We start from the raw sequence: 23936 nt of genomic DNA, 5'->3' as shown, positions 1-23936 counted from the left end.
TGAGCCACCGCGGCCCGCCCAAAATCAGCTTTGTTTTATGATCAGTCAGGCATTATAAAATCTAGTTGGACGTTATTTCAAAGCCTTTTTCACTGGCTTTTCCTTTTGTTAGTGTTAATACACAGAATAGAAAGAGCAGTCATGATTTAGAACTCAAAACCCCCCCCCAAGAACCTGCACAATTCCCAATTGCCTACATCTTGGAAAACACAGAAAAATTAATTTTTGAGGCTCACCTCCTACTTTGTACCTTTCTCCTCAGTGCAGCTAAAATAAAGGGAAGTTTCTATGCATGTACCTGTGTTATAAAATGGTCTCACTCTCTACTGTTGCAAGAAATATGCTTCAGGGTGCAGCCCAAAGCCTATCCTTAGACTTGAGCTTCCATGAATTCTCTGCTGAATGTCGGGTTTATGCCTTCCAGGTCACAGCTGACCGGGCCAGGGACGAGCGTCTGTCCTAGAGGAACCTCTCTAGGTGGAACTGAGTCCATCAGCTATTTTCTCTCCAGAACTGTAACCTGGGGAAACAGGTAGGCTACCGAATGGAAATGCCAAGCTTAGGTCAGCTGGTCACCCACAGATGACAGTCAGAAGACCTCATGGTAGCATTTAAAGAAGCCCCTTTCCTGGTGCTGAACAGCAGAGTCGGCAGACAAATGGGCCCAGGACATGTCACGGAAGGGAAGCGGGTCTATGGGGAAGTCTGAATCCAAAGCGCAGCGAGACTCCAGGACTAAAACCAGGGCCTACACGGGGTAAGTAGAACCTGAGGCCTGGGGTGGGGATAGGTGCAGGCTGCAGACTTCCTCCTACAGAGGAATAGCAAACCCCATCCCCACCCAACACACACACACACACACACACACACACACACACACACACACATACACCCTAACACACCCTAACACACCCTAGAATTCATGCAAAAGCTCAGTTGCTCTCCTCAAAATTTATGTCCCCTCTTACTGGCTAATGCACCAAAAACTAGGGTCAGGCTCAGGCATATCCCAACTCAGGGAGCATTAGCCCTACAAAGAGATAAAGAAAGGAATTATTCTCAGAAGGACCTGGAGGATCTGACAAATAAGAACCAACAGGAACTGAGAGAACATGCCCAGGAACAAGACTCGATGATGCTAAACCAGGGAGCAGAACATAAGGCTGGAAAATGGAGAGTTGGCTGTCTGAGGCTATTCTCCCATGATGTAGGCACAATGCAATAGCAACAGCAACTGGCCAAAAGACTGTGGGTGGTGTATTGTAGGTTTAATCGTGTCACCTGGTACAGATTGGGGTCTCCCCTCTGGCTGGAAACTGTGAATATGGGTAACTCGTTCATTACTGTTTCTTTTTTCCAATGTCAATGGTTCTTCAGACTCTACCTGCTTTTAATCTTTAGTCTGTTCCAGGTAGTGGTGTTTATTTTTCTTTGGTTTGATTGGTTTTTGTCCAAATGTTATAGTTGTTTTGGGTGCTGAATACAGTATCAATCTGAGAGGACTTTCTTTGGCCTGTCACAGTTATTGTAAAGTTTCACCAGGTTATCTGTTTGACTGTTTTCTCCCATTTTGTGTGTGTGTGTTTGCCTTCTTTCTGGGTATTTCAGGTACATTTTTGGTTAAATAACAGACCCTGTGGATGAAACATTTTAGAGGCTCCCTGTAATGCTATTTACTCAAGAGAGAGATTATTTTATTTACTAGTGATTAATAAAATGAGGGCAGAGCACCTTAATCAACTCCAACAGGGATTAGACTGATCTGGGTTGGATTTTAGTATTTTAAGCTTCTTTCTACCTGTTTCTATGATGTTTGTGTCCAAAGTTGTCAGCGAGGAGCATGGGGCATCTAGCAAGGGCTCTCATCCATGGCAAGTTCTAAACACCAATTTCTCCCTCCTCAGCACTGGATGAAAATATAAAAAACTTACACTCTGCTTTCAGTTTATTATCTATACCTCTTCCCCTGTGTAGCTGAAGAACTTGGCCAGTTCACTGAGGGAAAACCCAAAATTGAAGGGCTCACTTTTCCGCTGCACACTTCTCTCCAGCATCTTGCCCAGTCAAGCCAGTGGTGCTTGGAGATGGAAGCTTCAGGTTACGTTTCTCCAGCACCGTAGAATGTCCTGAAGCACCACTGTCTTCCCTGCTTTGTAGCCAACATTCGTCTCAGTTTCTTGCCCTAAGCAAAGAGTGAAAAAGAATTCCTAAAAGTGAAGTAGCTCTCTGCAGGTCTTCTTTGAGCTCACTAGCTCATTAGTTTTCTCAGCAAGAGTCTGCAGCAAATTCTGTGCCATATGCTGAAGTGAGAGTCTTAGTACATTGTTTTGAATGAAAGTATGGATGATGCTCCTTTAAAAAATTTTAATTGTGTGCTGTCCTATGTGCCACTTCCTATTCAAAACAAACCAACAATGCTTTTGGAAAACACAGTTTCCAATTGAAAAGCAGACATAGTGGAATAATAGTTTACAGATCATGCAAATAGATTGTTTCAAATTTCACTTGTAGATTACAAATGAATCTCTACAGATGTGTTCTTACATGGTAAACTGAAGCAGAGGAGACCCAAATAAAACAGTCACACAGGCAAGTATGAAGAGATACAGTTCAAAAGACACAATTTGTGTAAGGCATTTCTTCAAGAGTTTCTGCTTCTGTTTCGTTTTGCTGTTTATCAGCTGTAAGAAGCTACATGGTCTAAGTATATGGAAAGGTCAAGGAGACTTCTAAAGCGGTGAGGGCACTTGTTCACGTACGGGTAAGACGCACCAATGCGATCCTCTGAAAAGACGTCAAGAAAATGGTTAAGAAAAAGTATGTAGCTGTTAGTTCCAAAATAAAATGCACCAGATGTTCCCTTTTTCTACACACCTGTAGAACATCTCTATTTATAAAAGTCCCTTTAAGGAGAAGAGAAAGTTTAAAAGGTTGAAATTAAAAAAGGGATTGTTGGCTGGCTTTTTGAATACTCTGTTCTTGAGACCTAGATTAACACTCGCTTTTTGTTTTTTTTAATTTACAGAATGTATATATACTTGTAAACTTAATGTAATATTGAAAGTTTAAATTAATATCAGTAAAAAGTATCCCCTCCCTATATTCTTCACCTCCCTGTTTCCCTCTTAAATGAAAATAATGTTAGAAGTACATTTATCCCTCTGGACCTTTTTCTTTGCCTGCAAGTATATGGTTACGTCTTTGTATATGTGTGCACACGTTTATACATATACATGTTCACAGGCTTTCTAAGTAATCATTCTATGTGTTTTACACATTTATACATATACACATATGTTTATAAGGTTTTTTATAAATCATTCTATACCTTTTATTCTGAGTTTGGCTCTTTTCACTTAATCGATTTCAAGCATTTTCCATGTCAGCTCATAAAGTTCTATCTCTTTCTCTATTCTGCTTAATATGATGATGTCATATTTTTTAATTTCCCTATCAATAGACACATTTTATTTTCATATTTTTTGCATTTTATATAAAGTCCCTACTAATATCTTTGGACATTAAACCTATGACACATTTGACCATATCTGTGGGACGGATGTGTAAACAATGGATCCCATCAAAATATCTGCCAAGATACTTTACAAATTCATGCTCTTATCACAGTGTCTATAAGTATCTGGTTCTCCACACTCTTGATAACTCTTGATATTATGAGTATTTTTTATTATTTTATCAGTTAATCTATAGTTTTATTGAACTGTTTGGTTTTTTTTCTTTTTTTTACGTTTTTCTGATTTGTCATTATTTCTACATGTGAAATATTGTGGCTATTAACCTATGTTATTCATGCTGCAAATGTTTTCTTCAAACCTATCTTCTAAATCTGGCATATGGTATCATTTGCTGAGCAGTGCATTTCTCAGTGTTAGGTTTTGTCTCTGTCTTAAGTTTCTAACTGTATTTTTCAAAGGCTCTGGATCCTGAGTTATTTTATTGTCTACTTGGTCCATTCTTTCCCAAAAGAAATGTTTTAAAGCTCTCCACTGCGATTGTTGATTTCTCTTGTTCTTGAAAATAATCATACTTCGCTTTATGAATTTCCCACCTGTTTTAGACGCATAAGTGTTCATGCCACTTCTATCTTTTTGGTATGTCTCTCTCTTTGTCTTGGTGAATGCTTTATTATGTTTCTACTTTTGCTTTTTCATTTCTTGGGCAGTATGAGTACAACTACCGATGCTCGTTTTCTTTCATATGTCTTCCTTAAAAACAGCAGATAGATGGTCTTTTAAAACTAAATCTACTGGAGCAGCTAGAAGGAAAAATCTGAGTGGATTGTATGGTAACCCATGACAAACTCTGGGATCTGTCCTGTAACTACTTGTTGGAGAGTGCTTTGAAAAACTATTGCTTTTTCATTTCTTTGCTTTGTATATGTGTTATGCTATACGATAAAAAAGTTTTAAAAAAACTAAATCTAGGGTGGGTCACGGTGGCTCAGCAGACAGAGTTCTCGCCTGCCATGCTGGAGACCCGGGTTCTCACACACTCTCTCCTTTTTCCCCCCAACAAATTTTCTCTCATAAAGGTCACTGAAATTCAACTGCATTAAGTAGGAAATGAGTGGAAACAATTTAAAAGTGATTCTCAGTGTTATTGATATTTTAAAAGGAATCCTAAATAAACGAAGTAAAGCTCTGCTATACAGAGTCTCAGATGTATCTTTCTGGTAGAAACAATCTTCTAGGAGAAGAGACTTTTCTTATGCTCTACAAATTACTCAATCACTCTATTAATACAAAGAAAAAGGAAAGAGACGACATTTAATCTAGAAAATCAGTATGTGGTATATAATGCAGAGAAATTCTTACATTTTAGGTAAATATAATGATTAAGATCATTGCTTTTGGAATCAGTCTAGGTAGGTTTTACTCTTAGTTCTATTTAGTAGCTTTGTGACCTGAATTCATAACTATTCTTTGCCTTATTTTCTTCATCTATAAAATAGACAAAATAATGGCATAACAACACCTACTTTGTTGGATTATGATAATTAAATGATGCAACATACGTATAACTATATATTTATTTGGGTGTAGAGAACATATATTAGCATATATATATATTAACATGGTGCCTGCCTGGCATAAGTACTTAATAAATATTAGCGATTTTTACCTAACAGACTATGGTATTTATTTTATATCTCATGATAGCATCATATAAAAATGGAAAGAAAACTTCCCTTAACCAAGAAAATATTTCTCAAAAAAAACCCAAAATTCTAAAAGAGATTTAGTTATAGATTCTTTCATGATGAACTCTAACAATGTAAACAAAATCATTGTTTTAATGATTTATACTGGCTCCCAATAAAAAATGAAGATACATGTGGCTAATTTGAAACCGCCGTGTACCCCAGAAAAGCCATGTTCCTTCATCCTCATTCCATATTGCTGGTGGGATCTTCCTGATTGTTTCCATGGACCCATCCAATTGTGGGCGGGACCTTTTGATTAGATGGCTTCCACAGGGATGTGTCTCCATCCATTCAAAGTGGGGTTCCTTACGCGAATCCTTTAGAAGGGAATCATTTTGGAAAAAGCTTCAGAGACAGCAGAGACAACACAGCCAGGTGCAAAAGGAAAATGCCCCCAGGGAAGCCTTATGAAATGAGGAGAGAAAGCCAGCAGATGTCACCACTGACTTTCCAGCCGACAGAGGTGTCCCAGACCCACCAGCCTTTCTTGAGTGAAGGTAACCTCTTGCTGGTTCCTTAATTTGGACATTTTCACAGCCTTAGAACTGTACATTTGCAATTTAATATTAATTCCCTTTTTAAAAGCTGTTGCATTTCTGGTATATTGCATTCTGGCTGCTTTTACAAACTAAAACAGTGTGATACCAATGTGCTACCTTTGTTTTTAAACAGTTTTTTAATTTCTAAATTGAAACAAAATCCTTATGAGAGCTCTAAAATTGTTTACAGTATGTATTACTTTTGCTTCATTTCATTACAACTTTTTACCGCTTAAGGCACTCAGCTTGACTCAGATCATTGGAATTCTAGCACCAACTCCACACCTCTCTGCCCTTATAGTTGCAGTCTTTTGAGCTAAGTACTTAATATGTCTGTGTTACAGTTTCCTTAGTTTTGGAGGAGTAGATTTATAAATTTGCTACAATTCAGAGGATTAGATCAGTTGAACCCACAAATAAATTTGAAACCCCTCTGAAATCTGCAAAGCCCCCTACCATCAGTGACTGATATATCTGGGTTATATCTTTTGACAGATACAGTGGCAGTGTGGCTCTCATTCCCACATCTGCCATCAGAAAAGAATTTTCTGAGTTTAAAGGGAAATAATCCACCTGAGCTCTGCTCCTGGTCACAGATGTTAGCAGGATGAAGAACTTCAACTCTACCTTTAACACTATGCTATGTCTCTCTCCATGCTACTGGACACATATAATACATATACCTGTATACAGGTATACAAAAATATGTTTAAAATTTTTCTTGGAGAGGGACTTGGAGTCTGGCTTTGGAAGTATGTCTTTGTGCACAAATGAAAACATCTATAGATGTTTCTAGAAATGAACCTGTTGAATGCAAAGATGTGTGCATTTTTCACTTTGAAATATATTGTCCAATTGCTTTTTGTGCTGGTTTGAAAGGATGTATATCCCCTATAAAAGCCATGTTTTAATCTAAATCCCATTTCATAAAGGTAGAATAATCCCTATTCAATACTGTATGTTTGAAACTGTAATCAGATCATCTCCCTGGAAATGTGATTTAATCAAGAGTGGTTGATAAGCTGGATTAGGTGACGACATATCTATACCCATTTGGGTGAGTCTTGATTGGTTTCTGGGGTCCTATAAGAGAGGAAACAAAAGACAGATTCAGAGAGAGCAGAAAAGAACGACACAGCCACGAGCAGCAGAGAGCCCACAAACCAGCGACCTTTGGAGATGCAGAAGGAAAGCACCTCCTGGGGAGCTTCATGTAACAGGAAGCCAGGAGCGAAAGCTAGCAGATGATGCCGTGTTCACCTTGTGCCCTTCCAGCCCAGAGAGAAACTGTAACTGTATCTGCCATGTGCCTTTCCAGAATGAGAGAGAAACCCTAAACATCATCGGCCTTCTTGAACCAAGGTATCTTTCCCTGGATGGATACCTTTGATTGTACATTTCTATAGACTTGTTTTAATTAGGACATTTTCTCAACCTTAGAACTGTAAACTAGCAACTTATTAAATTCCCCTTTAAAAAAAAACCTTTTTATTGTATAGTATAACAAATATACAAAGCAAAGAAATAAAAAAGCAATAGTTTTCAAAGCACTCTTCAACAGGTAGTTACAGGACAGATCCCAAAGTTTGCGATGCGCTACAACACCATCCTCTAATATTTTCCTTCTAGCTGCTCCAGGATATAGGAGGCTAGAAGGCTTAAATACTTTTTTATCATCACAACTTTTTCTTCCTTCTTTTTTTTTTTTTTTTTTTTAAGTGAAAGGAGATATTTGAGTGCGGACTCATTTATTGAGAAAGTTCATTAACGAATATTTTTTTTGTAATTTTTTTTTTTATTAATTAAAAAAATTAACTAACACAACATTAGAAATCAATCCATTCTACATATGCAATCAGTAATTCTTAATATCATCACATAGGTGTATGGTCATCATTTCTCAGTACATATGCATCGATTTAGAGAAAGAAATAGCACGACAACAGAAAAAGAAATAAAGTGATAACACAGAGAAAACACAAATAAAAATAAAAAGTACAAAAATATATAAGAGAAAGAGAAAAAAACAAAAAAAAACTATAGATCAGATGCAGCTTCATTCAGCATTCCAACATAATTACATTACAATTAGGCAGTATTGTGCTGACCATTTTTTTTTAGACATCATACCATTCTACATATGCAATCAGTAATTCTTAACATCATCACATAGATGCATGATCATCGTTTCTTAGTACATATGCATCGGTTTAGAAGAACTAGCAGTATAACAGAAAAAAATATAGAATGTTAATATAGAGAAAAAAAAATAAAAGTAATAATAATAAGAACAAAACAAACAAAACAAAACAAAACAAAAACCTATAGCTCGGATGCAGCTTCGTTCAGTATTTTAACATGATTACTTTACAATTAGGTATTATTGTGCTGTCCATTTTTGAGTTTTTGTATCTAGTCCTATTGCACAGTCTGTATTCCATCAGCTCCAGTTACCCATTATCTTACCCTGTTTCTAACTCCTGCTGAACTCTGTTACCAATGACATATTCCAAGTTTATTCTCGAGTGTCGATTCACATCATTGGGACCATACAGTATTTGTCTTTTAGTTTTTGGCTAGACTCACTCAACATAATGTTCTCTAGGTCCATCCATGTTATTACATGCTTCATAAGTTTATCCTGCCTTAAAGCTGCATAATATTTCATCGTATGTATATACCACAGTTTGTTTAGCCACTCGTCTGTTGATGGACATTTTGGCTGTTTCCATCTCTTTGCAATTGTAAATAACGCTGCTATAAACATTGGTGTGCAAATGTCTGTTTGAGTTTTTGCCTTTAATTCCTTTGAGTAGATTCCCAGCAATGGTATTGCTGGGTCGTATGGCAATTCTATATTCAGCTTTTTGAGGAACCGCCAAACTGCTTTCCACAGTGGTTGCACCATTTGACATTCCCACCAACAGTGGATAAGTGTGCCTCTTTCACCGCATCCTCTCCAGCACTTGTCATTTTCTGCTTTGTTGATAATGGCCATTCTGGTGGGTGTGAGATGATATCTCATTGTGGTTTTGATTTGCATTTCTCTAATGGCCAGGGACATTGAGCATCTCTTCATGTGTCTTTTGGCCATTTGTATTTCCTCCTCTGAGAGGTGTCTATTCAAGTCTTTTTCCCATTTTGTAATTGGGTTGGCTATCTTTTTGTTGTTGAGTTGAACAATCTCATTATAAATTCTGGATACTAGACCTTTATCTGTTATGTCGTTTCCAAATATTGATTCCCATTGTGTAGGCTGTCTTTCTACTTTCTTGATGAAGTTCTTTGATGCACAAAAGTGTTTAATTTTGAGGAGTTCCCATTTATTTATTTCCTTCTTCAGTGCTCTTGCTTTAGGTGTAAGGTCCATAAAACCGCCTGCAGTTGTAAGATTCATAAGATATCTCCCTACATTTTCCTCTAACTGTTCTATGGTCTTAGACCTAATGTTTAGATCTTTGATCCATTTTGAGTTAACTTTTGTGTAGGGTGTGAGATATGGGTCTTCTTTCATTCTTTTGCATATGGATATCCAGTTCTCTAGGCACCATTTATTGAAGAGACTGTTCTGTCCCAGGTGAGTTGGCTTGACTGCCTTATCAAAGATCAAATGTCCATAGATGAGAGGGTTTATATCTGAGCACTCTATTCGATTCCATTGGTCGATATACCTATCTTTATGCCAATACCATGCTGTTTTGACCACTGTGGTTTCATAATATGCCTTAAAGTCAGGCAGTGCAAGACCTCCAGCTTCGTTTTTTTTCCTCAAGATGTTTTTAGCAATTCGGGGCACCCTGCCCTTCCAGATAAATTTGCTTATTGTTTTTTCTGTTTCTGAAAAATAAGTTGTTGGGATTTTGATTGGTATTGCATTGAATCTGTAAATCAATTTAGGTAGGATTGACATCTTAACTATATTTAGTCTTCCAATCCATGAACACGGTATGCCCTTCCATCTGTTTAGGTCTTCTGTGATTTCTTTTAGCAGTTTTTTGTAGTTTTCTTTATATAGGTTTTTTGTCTCTTTAGTTAAATTTATTCCTAGGTATTTTATTCTTTTAGTTGCAATTGTAAATGGGATTCGTTTCTTGATTTCCCCCTCCGCTTGTTCATTGCTAGTGTACAGAAAATGCTACAGACTTTTGAATGTTGATCTTGTAACCTGCTACTTTGCTGTACTCATTTATTAGCTCTAGTAGTTTTGTTGTGGATTTTTCCGGGTTTTCGATGTATATTATCATATCGTCTGCAAACAGTGATAGTTTTACTTCTTCCTTTCCAATTTTGATGCCTTGTATTTCTTTTTCTTGTCTAATTGCTCTGGCTAGAACCTCCAACTCAATGTTGAATAATAGTGGTGATAGTGGACATCCTTGTCTTGTTCCTGATCTTAGGGGGAACGTTTTCAATTTTTCCCCATTAAGGATGATATTAGCTGTGGGTTTTTCATATATTCCCTCTATCATTTTAAGGAAGTTCCCTTGTATTCCTATCCTTTGAAGTGTTTTCAACAGGAAAGGATGTTGAATCTTGTCAAATGCCTTCTCTGCATCAATTGAGATGATCATGTGATTTTTCTGCTTTGATTTGTTGATATGGTGTATTACATTAATTGATTTTCTTATGTTGAACCATCCTTGCATACCTGGGATGAATCCTACTTGGTCATGATGAATAATTCTTTTAATGTGTTGTTGGATACGATTTGCTAGAATTTTATTGAGGATTTTTGCCTCTATATTCATTAGAGAGATTGGTCTGTAGTTTTCTTTTCTTGTAATATCTTTGCCTGGTTTTGGTATGAGGGTAATGTTGGCGTCATAGAATGAATTAGGTAGTTTTCCCTCCACTTCGATTTTTTTGAAGAGTTTGAGGAGAGTTGGTACTAATTCTTTCTGGAATGTTTGATAGAATTCACATGTGAAGCCGTCTGGTTCTGGACTTTTCTTTTTAGGAAGCTTTTGAATGACTGCTTCAATTTCTTTACTTGTGATTGGTTTGTTGAGGTCATCTATGTCTTCTTGAGTCAAAGTTGGTTGTTCATGTCTTTCCAGGAACCCGTCCATTTCCTCTAAATTGTTGTATTTATTAGTGTAAAGTTGTTCATAGTATCCTGTTATTACCTCCTTTATTTCTGTGAGGTCAGTAGTTATGTCTCCTCTTCCATTTCTGATCTTATTTATTTGCATCCTCTCTCTTCTTCTTTTTGTCAATCTTGCTAAGGGCCCATCAATCTTATTGATTTTCTCATAGAACCAACTTCTGGCCTTATTGATTTTCTCTATTGTTTTCATGTTTTCAATTTAATTTATTTGTGCTCTAATCTTTGTTATTTCTTTCCTTTTGCTTGCTTTGGGGTTAGCTTGCTGTTCTTTCTCCAGTTCTCCCAAATGGATAGTTAATTCCTGGATTTTTGCCTTTTCTTCTTTTCTGATATAGGCATTTAGAGCAATAAATTTCCCTCTTAGCACTGCCTTTGCTGCGTCCCTTAAGTTTTGATATGTTGTGTTTTCATTTTCATTCACCTCGAGGTATTTGCTAATTTCTCTAGCAATTTCTTCTTTGACCCACTCGTTGTTTAGGAGTGTGTTGTTGAGCCTCCATGTATTTGTGAATTTTCTGGCACTCCGCCTATTATTGATTTCCAACTTCATTCCTTTATGTTCTGAGAAAGTGTTGTGTATGATTTCAATCTTTTTAAATTTGTTAAGACTTGCTTTGTGACCCAGCATATGGTCTATCTTTGAGAATGATCCATGAGCACTTGAGAAAAAGGTGTATCCTGCTGTTGTGGGATGTAATGTCCTATAAATGTCTGTTAAGTCTAGCTCATTTATAGTAATATTCAGATTCTCTATTTCTTTATTGATCCTCTGTCTAGATGTTCTGTCCATTGATGAGAGTGGGGAATTGAAGTCTCCAACTATTATGGTATATGAGTCTATTTCCCTTTTCAGTGTTTGCAGTGTATTCCTCACATATTTTGGGGCATTCTGGTTCGGTGCGTAAATATTTATGATTGTTATGTCTTCTTGTTTAATTGTTCCTTTTATTAGTATATAGTGTCCTTCTTTGTCTCTTTTAACTGTTTTACATTTGAAGTCTAATTTGCTGGATATTAGTATAGCCACTCCTGCTCTTTTCTGGTTGTTATTTGCATGAAATATCTTTTCCCAACCTTTCACTTTCAACCTATGTTTATCTTTGGGTCTAAGATCTGTTTCCTGTAGACAGCATATAGAAGGATCCTGTTTTTTAATCCATTCTGCCAGTCTATGTCTTTTGATTGGGGAATTCAGTCCATTGACATTTAGTGTTATTACTGTTTGGATAATATTTTCCTCTAACATTTTGCCTTTTGTATTATATATATCATATCTGATTTTCCTTCTTTCTACACTCTTTTCCATATCTCTCTCTTCTGTCTTTTTGTATCTGACTCTAGTGCTCCCTTTAGTATTTCTTGCAGAGCTGGTCTCTTGGTCACAAATTCTTTCAGTGACTTTTTGTCTGAGAATGTTTTAATTTCTCCCTCATTTTTGAAGGATAATTTTGCTGGATATAGGAGTCTTGGTTGGCAGTTTTTCTCTTTTAGTATTTTAAATATATCATCCCACTGTCTTCTAGCTTCCATGGTTTCTGCTGAGAAATCTACACATAGTCTTATTGGGTTTCCCTTGTATGTAATGGATTGTTTTTCTCTTGCTGCTTTCAAGATCCTCTCTTTCTCTTTGACCTCTGACATTCTAACTAGTAAGTGTCTTGGAGAACGCCTATTTGGGTCTAATCTCTTTGGGGTGCGCTGCACTTCTTGGATCTGTAATTTTAGGTCTTTCTTAAGAGTTGGGAAATTTTCAGTGATAATTTCTTCCATTAGTTTTTCTCCTCCTTTTCCCTTCTCTTCTCCTTCTGGGACACCCACAACACGTATATTTGTGCGCTTCATATTGTCCTTGAGTTCCCTGATACCCTGTTCAAATTTTTCCATTCTTTTCCCTATAGTTTCTGTTTGTTTTTGGAATTCAGATGTTCCATCCTCCAAATCACTAATTCTATCTTCTGTCTCTTTAAATCTATCATTGTAGCTATCCATTATTTTTTCTATGTTTGCTACTTTATCCTTCACTTCCATAAGTTCTGCGATTTGTTTTTTCAGTTTTTCTATTTCTTCTTTATGTTCAGCCCATGTCCTCTTCATGTCCTCCCTCAATTTATCGATTTCATTTTTGAAGAGGTTTTCCATTTCTGTTCGTATATTCAGCATTAGTTGTCTCAGCTCTTGTGTCTCATTTGAGCTATTGGTTTGTTCCTTTGACTGAGCCATATTCTCAATCTTTTGAGCGTGGACAGTTATCTTCTGCTGCTGACGTCTGGGCATTTATTCAGATTTCTCTGGGTGTTGGACCCAGCAAGGTTGTAATATTTTTCTGTGAAATCTCTGGGATCTGTTTTTCTTATCTTGCCCAGTACGTGGCGCACGTGGCACACGTTTGTCTCAAGTGTTTGGAATGGGTCTCCCCCAGTCACCGATCTCCGTGGCCTGGGGATTTCGGATCCAATTCTCTCCGTTGGTTCAGGGGCCGCGTGTGGTGGGGGCATCAGCTGCCGCGGCTTGAGGGGACCCTGTGGCTGGTTGCAGGCCGCAGTGGGCCTGGGGGATTCCCCACCGGACCAGGAAGCCTCCCGTGGGGGGGGCTACCGCAGCTTGGATAGCCCTCCTATCTGAGACTCGTATCCGCAGACTCGAAGCAGAGACTCGAAGCCGCCCGCAAAAGAGGGGTGCCGCCTGCCTCGGCTTGGGAAACTTGCTTCTCCAATACTCTCAGCCGGCCCAGCAAGGAGGGAGGGAGTAGCTCGGACCACCGCAGCTGCCGCTGATCGGGAAATTGCGCGCCGCTCGGGGGTCTCACCGCAGCCGAGTCTCGCAGTCAGTCTAGCCAGCCCAGACTTTGGATAGCCCTCTGATCTGAGATTCGTAGCCACGGACTCAAAGCCGAGACTCGAAGCCGCCCGCAAAAGAAGGGCGCCGCCTGCCTCGGCTTGGGAAACTTGCTTCTCCGATACTCTCAGCCGGCCCGAGAAGGAGGGAGGGATTAGCTCGGACCGCCGCAGCTGTGGCTGCTCGGCATATCGCGCGCTGCTCGGGGGTCTCGCCGCAGCCAAGAGTCGCAGTCAGACTTGCCAGCCCAGACTTTGGATAGCCCTCTGATCTGAGACTCGTAGCTGCAGACTCGAAGCCGAGACTCGAAGCCACCCGCAAAAGTGTGGCACCGGCCGCCTTGGCTGGGAAGCTTGTCTCTCCGGGTCTCTCAGCCAGCCCGGGAAGGAGGGAGGGATTAGCTCGGACCGCCGCAGCTGCGGCCGCTCGGGGGTCTCGCTGCAGCCAAGTCTCGCAATCAGACTTGCCAGCCCAGACTTTGGATAGCCCTCTGATGCGAGACTCGTAGTCGCGGACTCGAAGCCGAGACTCGAAGCCGCCCGCAAAAGTGTGGCGCCGGCCGCCTTGGCTGGGTAGCTTGTCTCTCCGCGTCCCTCAGCCAGCCCGGGAAGGAGGGAGGGATTAGCTCGGACCGCCGCAGCTGCGGCTGCTCGGGAAATCGCCCGCCGCTCGGGGATCTCACTCACCGCAGCCGAGTTTCGCAGTCAGACTAACCAGCCCAGACTGGGTTACGCTGTGTGTCCATTCCCTGCTGTAGCCCCGGGAGCTGTTCTGTACTGTTTCTGTTCACCTATTAGTTGATTTGGAGTCGGAGGAACTAAGACGCATGTACCTTACTAAGACGCCATCTTGGATCCCTTCTTTTTTGTGTGAACAATAATATATATACAAAAAAGCTATAAGTTTTCAAGCACAGCACCACAATTAGTTGTAGAACATATTACAGACTTTGACATAGGTTACAATTTCACATGAATTCCCCTTTCTAAGAGCCATTCTGTTTCTGGTATTTTGCATTCTGGCAGCTAGCAGACTAGCTTTCAAATACTTCCATAACAACAGTTCACAGTAACACCTTTACATTTCATATCTCTTCCAAGGTTATATATTATAAAAAAAAATTAGTGTAGTAATTTACAGTTTGAACTCAGGCAATTGATTGCTTGAGTTCCAAAATTAATTCAAAAGGAGAAGCTAAGCCTACTTATGAGTATGCTTAAGAGTCACCTCCAGAGAATCTCTTTTTGTTGCTCAGATGTGTTCTCTCTCTCTAAGCCAACTCAGCAGGTGAACTCACTGCTTCTACGTGGGACATGACTCCCAGGGGTTAGTGGGAACCTGGCATCATGGGAGTGAGAAAGCCTTCTTGATCAAAACTTGAAAAAGTTTCAGTGACCGAGTCAAGCAGTCATTCTGGAGGTTATTCTTACACAGTATGCAGATATCCCTTTTCAGTTTTTGGTGTAATGGAGTAGCTAGAGTGAAATATCTGAAACTGCTGAACTGTATCCAATAGCCTTGATTCTTGAAGATGATTGAATAACTATAGAGCTTTTAAGATGAGACCATGTGATTATGAAAACCTGGTGACTGACACTCCCTTTATCAAGTTATGGACAAATGAATAAGAAAAAAAATAAATAATGGGGAGAGTATGGGATGGTTTGGGTGTTCTTTTTACTTTTATTTTTACTTTCATTACTATGTTTATTTTGGGGGGAGTAATGAAAATATTCAAAAATCTATTGTGATAACAACTGCACAACCATGTGATGATATTGGTGTATACTGATTGTATTATTCAGATGACTATATGGTATGTGAATGTACAATATACTTCAATAGAATTGCATTTAGTGAAAAAAAACACATTAACCCAGCCACATATTAGCTGTGTGTCTTTGGGCAAGATACTTAATTCTTCTATGCCTCAGTTTCTTCTTTTGTTTATGAATGTCATATTCAACCAGTAAACACCTATCGAGTACATACTGTAAGCCAGAAAGGCTCTGTTTTCAGTACTGAGGATCCGATGGTGAACAAAAAGACAAATATTCCTATATTTGTCTTGTGACAAATGAATAATGTCTTGTGAGGGTGAATAATGATTAATAACTACCCCTTAGAGTTCTTGTGAGAATTAAATGTCAATTCATATAAAGCCCTTAGAACAGTGTCTTGCCCGTAGAAAATGCTCAGGAAACATTTGTTATTGCTGTTGTTGTTATATATCAATATTACTCCAACAAGACAAAAAAACAGCTTCTCAGGGCTTAATTTCTGCTTTAAAATTGGTCAGTAATACTGAATATATGATCATGAGAATAAAAACAACTTGAATTTCTTTTACTACAAGCTGCTGTTTTACACCTTAGCTCATTTTTATATTGTGTAAGAGGTCTTTCTCTAAATGCTTTATAAAAGCACTCTCGACATTTAAAAATTATCCTTTATATGATACATGTCATTTGCCATGTAGAAATTTAAATGCTCTGTATTTTCAAAAGTATCGCAGTCTTTTAATTACTGGTTTCAGGACTTTGTATCTTACAGGAAGACCTCCTCAACCCAAGATCATTTTTAAAAATCCTAGAAATTTATACTTTTTCATTTTTAAATTTCATAGTGAACATGAATTTGAGTCCATAAATTCAGGAGTATAGCAATTAAAATTTTACTTTTTCTCAACTCAATCTACTCTCTGTCCTATGGATTTTTCTATTCTATATATTTCATATAAATGGAGTTCTGTGTCTAGCCCATGTAGACAAAATAAAATAGTGCTTTGATTTAGAAATGGGATTTGGGGCAATTTAAAATTTTTCTTCCATTGGTAATAGTCTGTCTAGATTTGATATTTTTCTAAACACCAAATTTTAGAAATTCAAATGTATTTGCATTGTGTTTAACGAAGTGCTTTTTCTTTCATTTTTTATCTATGTTTTACTTCCTATTTCCATTCTTAAGATAATGAAATCACAAAACCTTCCTTGTTAAATAGGCTAAATAATTCATTAGGCAATTTATAATTTTTTGTTTTTTGAAGAAAAATCACACATTTACCAATTTCATTTGAATTTCATTAATTTCTGTCCTTACATTTTTGTGAACTTCCTTCTAATTTTTAAGCATATAGGGAGAATCTGCTGCGGTGAGATACCCAAGGGGCGCGCGTTTTCCCGGCCGGGGCGGCTGGCGACTGGGGTCCCCTCCACGCATGTGGCTCCCCGGTCTGACTGGGAACGTTGGATAGCGGGGCCCTCCCGTCACGCTTGGCGTTTCGGGCCAGCTGGGCAATTAGGACCGGCACTCTCCCAAGCCGCGGCGGCCAGCGACCCCAGCCTCCACACGCGGTTTCCTGGGCCGACTGCCGTGCAGACAGACGAGCGCCACGAGCGCCACCTACTGGGCAGGAAAAGAAAAACAGAGCCCAGAGATTTCACAGAAAAAGCTTTCAACCAGCTGGGTCCCACACCCAGGGAAATCTGATCAAATGCCCAGACACCAGCAGAAAATAATGGATGACGCTCGGAAAATTGAAGATATGGCCCAGTCAAAGGAACAAACCAATAGTTCAAATGAGATACAGGAGCTGAGACAACTAATGCTGAATATACGAACAGAAATGGAAAAACTCTTCAAAAACCAAATCAATAAATTGAGGGAGGACATGAAGAAGACATGGGCTGAACAAAAAGAAGAAATAGAAAATCTGAAAAAACAAATCACAGAACTTATAGGAGTGAAGGACAAAGAAGAAAAAATGGAAAAAACAATGGATACCTACAATGGTAGATCTAAAGAGACAGAAGCTACAATTAGTGAACTGGAGGATGGAATATCTGAATTCCAAAAAGAAACAGAAACTATAGGGAAAAGAATGGAAAAACTTGAGCAGGGGATCAGGGAACTGAATGACAATATGAAGCGCACAAATATACATGTTGTGGGTGTCCCAGAAGGAGAAGAGAAGGGAAAAGGAGGAGAAAAACTAATGGAAGAAATTATCACTGAAAATTTCCCAACTCTTATGAAAGACCTAAATTTGCAGATCCAAGAAGTGCAGCGCACCCCAAAGAGAATAGACCCAAATAGGCGTTCTCCAAGACACTTACTAGTTAGAATGTCAGAGGTCAAAGAGAAAGAGAGGATCTTGAAAGCAGCAAGAGAAAAACAATCTGTCACATACAAGGGAAACCCAATAAGACTATGTGTAGATTTCTCAGCAGAAACCATGGAAGCTAGAAGACAGTGGGATGATATATTTAAATTACTAAAAGAGAAAAACTGCCAACCAAGACTCCTATATCCAGCAAAATTGTCCTTCAAAAATGAGGGAGAAATTAAAACATTTATAGACAAAAAGTCACTGAGAGAATTTGTGACCAAGAGACCAGCTCTGCAAGAAATACTAAAGGGAGCACTAGAGTCAGATACGAAAAGACAGAAGAGAGAGGTATGGAGTAAAGTGTAGAAAGAAGGAAAATCAGATATGATATATATAATACAAAAGCCAAAATGGTAGAGGAAAATATTATCCAAACAGTAATAACACTAAAAGTTAATGGACTGAATTTCCCAATCAAAAGACATAGAATGGCAGAATGGATTACGACCCAGCAATACCACTGCTAGGTATCTGCTCAAAGGACTTAAGGGCAAAGACACAGACGGACATTTGCACACCAGTGTTTATAGCAGCATTATCTACAATTGCAAAGAGATGGAAACAGCCAAAATGTTCACCAACAGACGAGTGGCTAAACAAACTGTGGCATATACCTACGATGGAATATTATGCAGCTTTAAGACAGACTAAACTTATGAAGCATGTAATAACATGGATGGACCTAGAGAACATTATGCTGAGTGAGTCTAGCCCAAAACTAAAGGACAAATACTGTAAGGTCCCACTGATGTGAACCGACATTCGAGAATCAGCTTGGAATATATCATTGGTAACAGAGACCAGCAGGAGTTAGAAAGAGGGTAAGATAATGGGTAATTGGAGCTGAAGGGATACAGACTGTGCAACAGGACTAGATACAAAAACTCAAAAATGGACAGCACAATAATACCTAAGTGTAATGTAACTAGGTTGGAACACTGAATGAAGCTGCACCTGAAATATGATTTTTTGTTTGTTTGTTTGTGTGTTTGTATCTTTTGTTTTTGTTTTTTTTCTTTTTCCTTTATATATATATATATAATTAGTATTATTATTTTAATTCTCTTCTCTATATTAACATTCTGTATCTTTTTCTGCTGTTTTGCTAGTTCTTTTCCTAAATCGATGCAAATGTACTAAGAAATGATGATCATACATCTATGTGATGATACTAAGAATTACTGAGTGCATTTGTAGAATGGAATGATTTCTAAATGTTGTGTTAATTTCTTTTCTTTTTTTTGATTAATAAAAAAATTTAAAAAAAAAAAAAAAAAAAGACTTTGCAGTGATATTTGGATCTGTTTTACATGTGTGTCACCCAATGGCCAGTCTGGGACCCAGGCAGTAGTCTACCCAGGAGTTCAATTCTCAAAGCCTTTGGTATGCCATTTGGGGTCAGATCTATAGAGGTGAGTGTAGAACTTTATGTGTTTGCTTTCCTGTGCTCCCTCCTTTCTGCTCTTTGACACTTCCCAGTTCTCAGGGACCTCCTTCCTGCCCTATGGTTAGAAGGCCCTGGGCTGTGGCTCCCCCCTCTGCACACATTTCCATTCACTCTGTCTCCAAGAACAAGCACAAAGAGGACAGAGGAAAAATGCAGTGGACACTCTCCTCACACTCTTGGGAGCACAGTTACTCTGGTCAGAGAAGAGGGATCCCACTTTATTGAGTGTTACGTGCCTGTGTGGCCACAGCTATTGTTACCACCATCAGATTGTCTGAGACTTTGGCAGGAGAAAATGAAATGAAACAAACAGGACATTTAACACGCTCTCTCTGACCTAAGACATGCCCCCTCTTCTGTCCCTCAGACCAGAAAGAGAAAAATTCTCCCAGAGCTCTTGCTATACACACCCAATGTCTTGTTTCAGACTTCAGGCCAGGAGATACTGGAGGTTAAAAACAATTAAATATTAAAGAGAGGAAACTCATCACCAGTTCCGTGCTACTTTAACATCTGGTTTCCTGTCCCAATCTGCCTGCCTCCATTTATTTTTCAGAGTCCTTGGATAGCTGTTCCATGCATTCTGACAAGGCTCTTTAGTCCCATTCAGTGGCAGGGACAGGGTGGGATGTATTTACTTCGTACTGATTGCAGTCAAATCTCATGATCTTTTAACTGTAATTCTGTAGTTCATTTATTTGGCTTCTTCCATGATCTAGTTACTGTATTATATGTTAAAGATGATGCCGAATCTAATAAGACATGATGCCTACTCTTTAAGAACTTATATAATAGTGAGGAATTACAATATACTGATCAAAAGGATGTCTCTTCCTTTTCTCCACCCCATGTGAGCTGGGTGTTGAAGGGTGAGTTTTTGAAGGTAGGCTGTGTGCATTGCTTTTTCAGATAAGTAAACAGTGTATTCACAATTCATTGCGAAGGAGCACGAGCTGTTTGGAGAAAACCAGAAGTCATTGAGGCAGCCACAGAGGATGTAGGGAGAAGAATCAGGAGGCGAGTCTTCCGAAGTTCTGATATGTCAAGTTATGAAGTATGTCCTACCAGACAGATGCAACACCCTTTTGGTTGTAGAATCAATAGGTTTTATGAACAACTGGATATGGAAAGGAAAGAAAGAGGGAACCAGAATGAAAACAAAGATTCTAATTTAAGAAATGAGGGTTAATCTAGAGGACATTTAAAAAAGTTCCGTTGGCAATTATTTATTTGGTAATCAAGACAAAAAAAGGGAGAAGTAGGAAATTTTAATTTTTCTCCTGTTTAAATGGAAGCAAGGATCATAATATTTAAAGTTAATATGGTAGGAATATTCTGTCCCCAAATGTGCTATTAATCAACAATAATATTGTCATGGTCACCATGATCCAGACAGGATTATGTTCTGATTTATTAAAAACTATCTTACTGAGTAAGATAAAGGAGTAGATGATCAGTATTTCATTTTACTATATTGGGTCTTCAGAGGAAATAAGTTCACGAGAGTTAAAACCTGATGTCCTTCCCAAGTCTCATAAAATAGCTTAAGGGAAAGCAATAAATGAGAATCCAGTGTGTGTCTGATGAATAGGATCTGGTGAGAGGACATTTTAATATCTAAGCCCTCATCACAGTCTGGGGCTACTCTGATACTAGTTACGTTCATTTACTATTTCCCAGAGACAGGAAGAGGGAAACAGGAGAAGCAAAGGAAGGAGGGGTGGCGGATATTTATTGTCACTTGTCAATAGTTATCCTTATTGTCCTTTGGAGACAGAGATCTCCAAACTGTTATATTTGCAAAATTCCCAATAACTAATGCTTGACTTTTAAGCTCTTCTTTGATTCTCTCTTTCTTCCAAGATCTGGTTATGAGAGTACTTGATTCTCCTGAAACACGCAGATGAGAATCGAAACTGGATGGTTTGTAAATCACTAAGTTCGGCCCATGAAAAAGCATTCTGCTAAGCAAGTAACGTTATCAACCAAGACAACTAAGCAAGAATGCAGCTTCTTAACTTTTCTGAGTTGAAGGTATGTTCATATTGAGATGAAGATTTCCGAAAGTATGTACGGAATACGGATCAGGGGTTCAAGAGAAAGTTCAGGACTAGAGTTCTACATTTAAGAGTCACTGCCATTGCAGAAATCCCAGGTGCAGTACTGATCCCAGAAAAGGTATGCAGAGCAAGACTGGAACTAGACCAAGCAGAGAACTCTGAAAACCATCAAAATGTTAGCAGCAAGAAGAAATGGAGGAGATTCCAGAAAGAAAGATGAAAAAGGTAAAGATAGACTAAAAGTTGGAGTCCTCTCCTCTCACTGTCTTCTGAGACAGACACATTTATTATGCTTGTTGGACTTTCTTAAGCAGTGGAGTGGTCAGGGAAATGGGATGGGGGCTCTACTTATGAATTAAGTCCAGAAAATTTGACTACATATGCCAATCACATAACTCAGAAGACACTGAAATTTTGAGTGTTTCATTGAGATGAATGAGAAGAAATTAAAGAAGAGGTGACCACATGGTACGTGACCCTGGTGCTAAATCTTATGGAGAAGTTCAGGAGAAAGAAAAGTAAAAAAAAAAAAAATCTGACAGGTTTGGAAGATGAATCACTAAGGAACTTAGTGAGAGTATGCCAGAGGATTCTGAATTCCTATGGAAATATATTACCACCTTTGACCAGGCCCCAGACAGGCAATAGCTTTTCCTTCAGACTTACTGGAGTTGCAAAGGAGAAACTTCATTCATATTCACTAGGCCCTTTGCAGCTCTGGACACTGCACTGAAGTGAGTTTCCTGGGAGCTGTGGCGACTTCCTGTAGGCTAGGGATCATGACCTGTACCTCCTAGGGACATGCCAATGGCTACTACTGCTCTACCCCTCTGCTCCTGGAGTAAGTAATAATAAGTGGGAATTCTACTCATGACACACACAAATTTATGTTACAATTGTTCATTAGCCTAAAAGCACTAACGCATCATTCTGTGACTTTGTATTAGTATCCGTCTTCTGAAAACGCCTTCCTCAAGGCAAGGTAGGGACAATGTGTTTCATCACTTGGGAAAATGAAAGGTTGCTGCTTCTCTCAACATGGTTCGAGGGTCCTAGAACCAGGGTGGATGTCAGCCTTCCACTTCAACATTCCTCAGACCCTTCATTTTACAAACCAGAAATAGTCCAGAGAAGAATCCCAGTTTATCACTGGTCACGTGGGACTTTTCAGTGAATGCACTGTGAAGGCCTTCACTCTGGAAGCTAACCCACACTGGGCAAGCACCCTGTCTGGAAAGGGAAAGCAATTTTTGAAATAAATTGCTTATTTACAAACTTCAAAATTGTGAGTTAATAGAATTTGGGATCATTCTTGAATATGGAATAGGAATTGTCTCCACCAAATTTGTTGCACAAATACCTCTCACTGGTAGAGAAGAATGAACACTTTCCTTATAAGATTGGGAACAAGAAAAGGATGTTTAACTACTTTTATTTAGTATTGTACTAGAGATTCTTATCTTCAGATTAGTAAGGAAAAAGTATAATTGTTTTTTTAGAAGATATCATCTTGTATATAGAAAATTCTAAGAAGTCAACACATGCAAACACACAAGACAACAAAAAAGCAAAATAAAACAAGCAAGCAAAAAACCCAGTTATCAAAGCTAATAAATTCAGTAAAGTGAATGAGGATAACATCAGTATGAAAAATTCAACAGTGATTCTAAACATTAACAATCATATTTCTATATCTAACAATTTGAAAATGAAATTAAGATAATTTATAGTAGCAATAAAAGAGTAAAATACTTGGTAATCTATTTAGTATAGGAAGTTCAAGGCTTCTATACTGAAAATTGCAAAACAATTTTAGAAGAAATGAAAGAAGATCTAAATAAATAAAGCTATATTCCTATTCATAGATGAGAAATCAAATGCAGTAATGACTAGAACAAGATGAGAATGCTATGATCACTACTATTCAATACTGTACTAATGATCATTACCAATAAATAAAATATACATTTATTGGGAGAAAAAAAACATTGATTTTAATTACAAATGATATCATTATATGGAATATTGAAGAGAATACATGAAAAAAATTATGAGTGAATTTTGCCAGATGTAAGGTACCAGATTAATACACACAAAAAAAGAGCCATTCTACTCACTGGAAATAATGAAGAAAATATAATGAAAAAGCTGGAAACTGCTGGTATTCACTTAAAAATAAATCTAACAAGAGTTGAGAAAGTCCTTATGAGAAAATTATAAAACTTTATCAAAGGACCTAAAAGAAACTGAGAGCTTATGCCTTGTCAAGGATAGAAACATTAAATATCATAAAAGTGTCATTTCTTTCCAAATAAATCTACAAAACAGTTGAAGCTCTGATCAAAGTATCAAAAATATTTTACAATGAACGCGACAAACTCTTTCTAATATTCACACAAAAATTGTGAAAAATAAAAGAGAAGTCATTATTATCTGATGTCAAGAACTATTAGAGAGCTGTGGTGATTTAATCAGTGTTATACTGACGTGTGCATGGACTAATCATACAAAGGAGTAGAATAGAGGCATCAGAAATGGACCCAAGGATAAGTGGGA

This window comes from Tamandua tetradactyla, chromosome 20, assembly GCF_023851605.1.
Source record: "Tamandua tetradactyla isolate mTamTet1 chromosome 20, mTamTet1.pri, whole genome shotgun sequence".
NCBI lineage: Eukaryota > Metazoa > Chordata > Mammalia > Pilosa > Myrmecophagidae > Tamandua > Tamandua tetradactyla.
Note: the sequence above shows the minus strand (reverse complement) of the source record.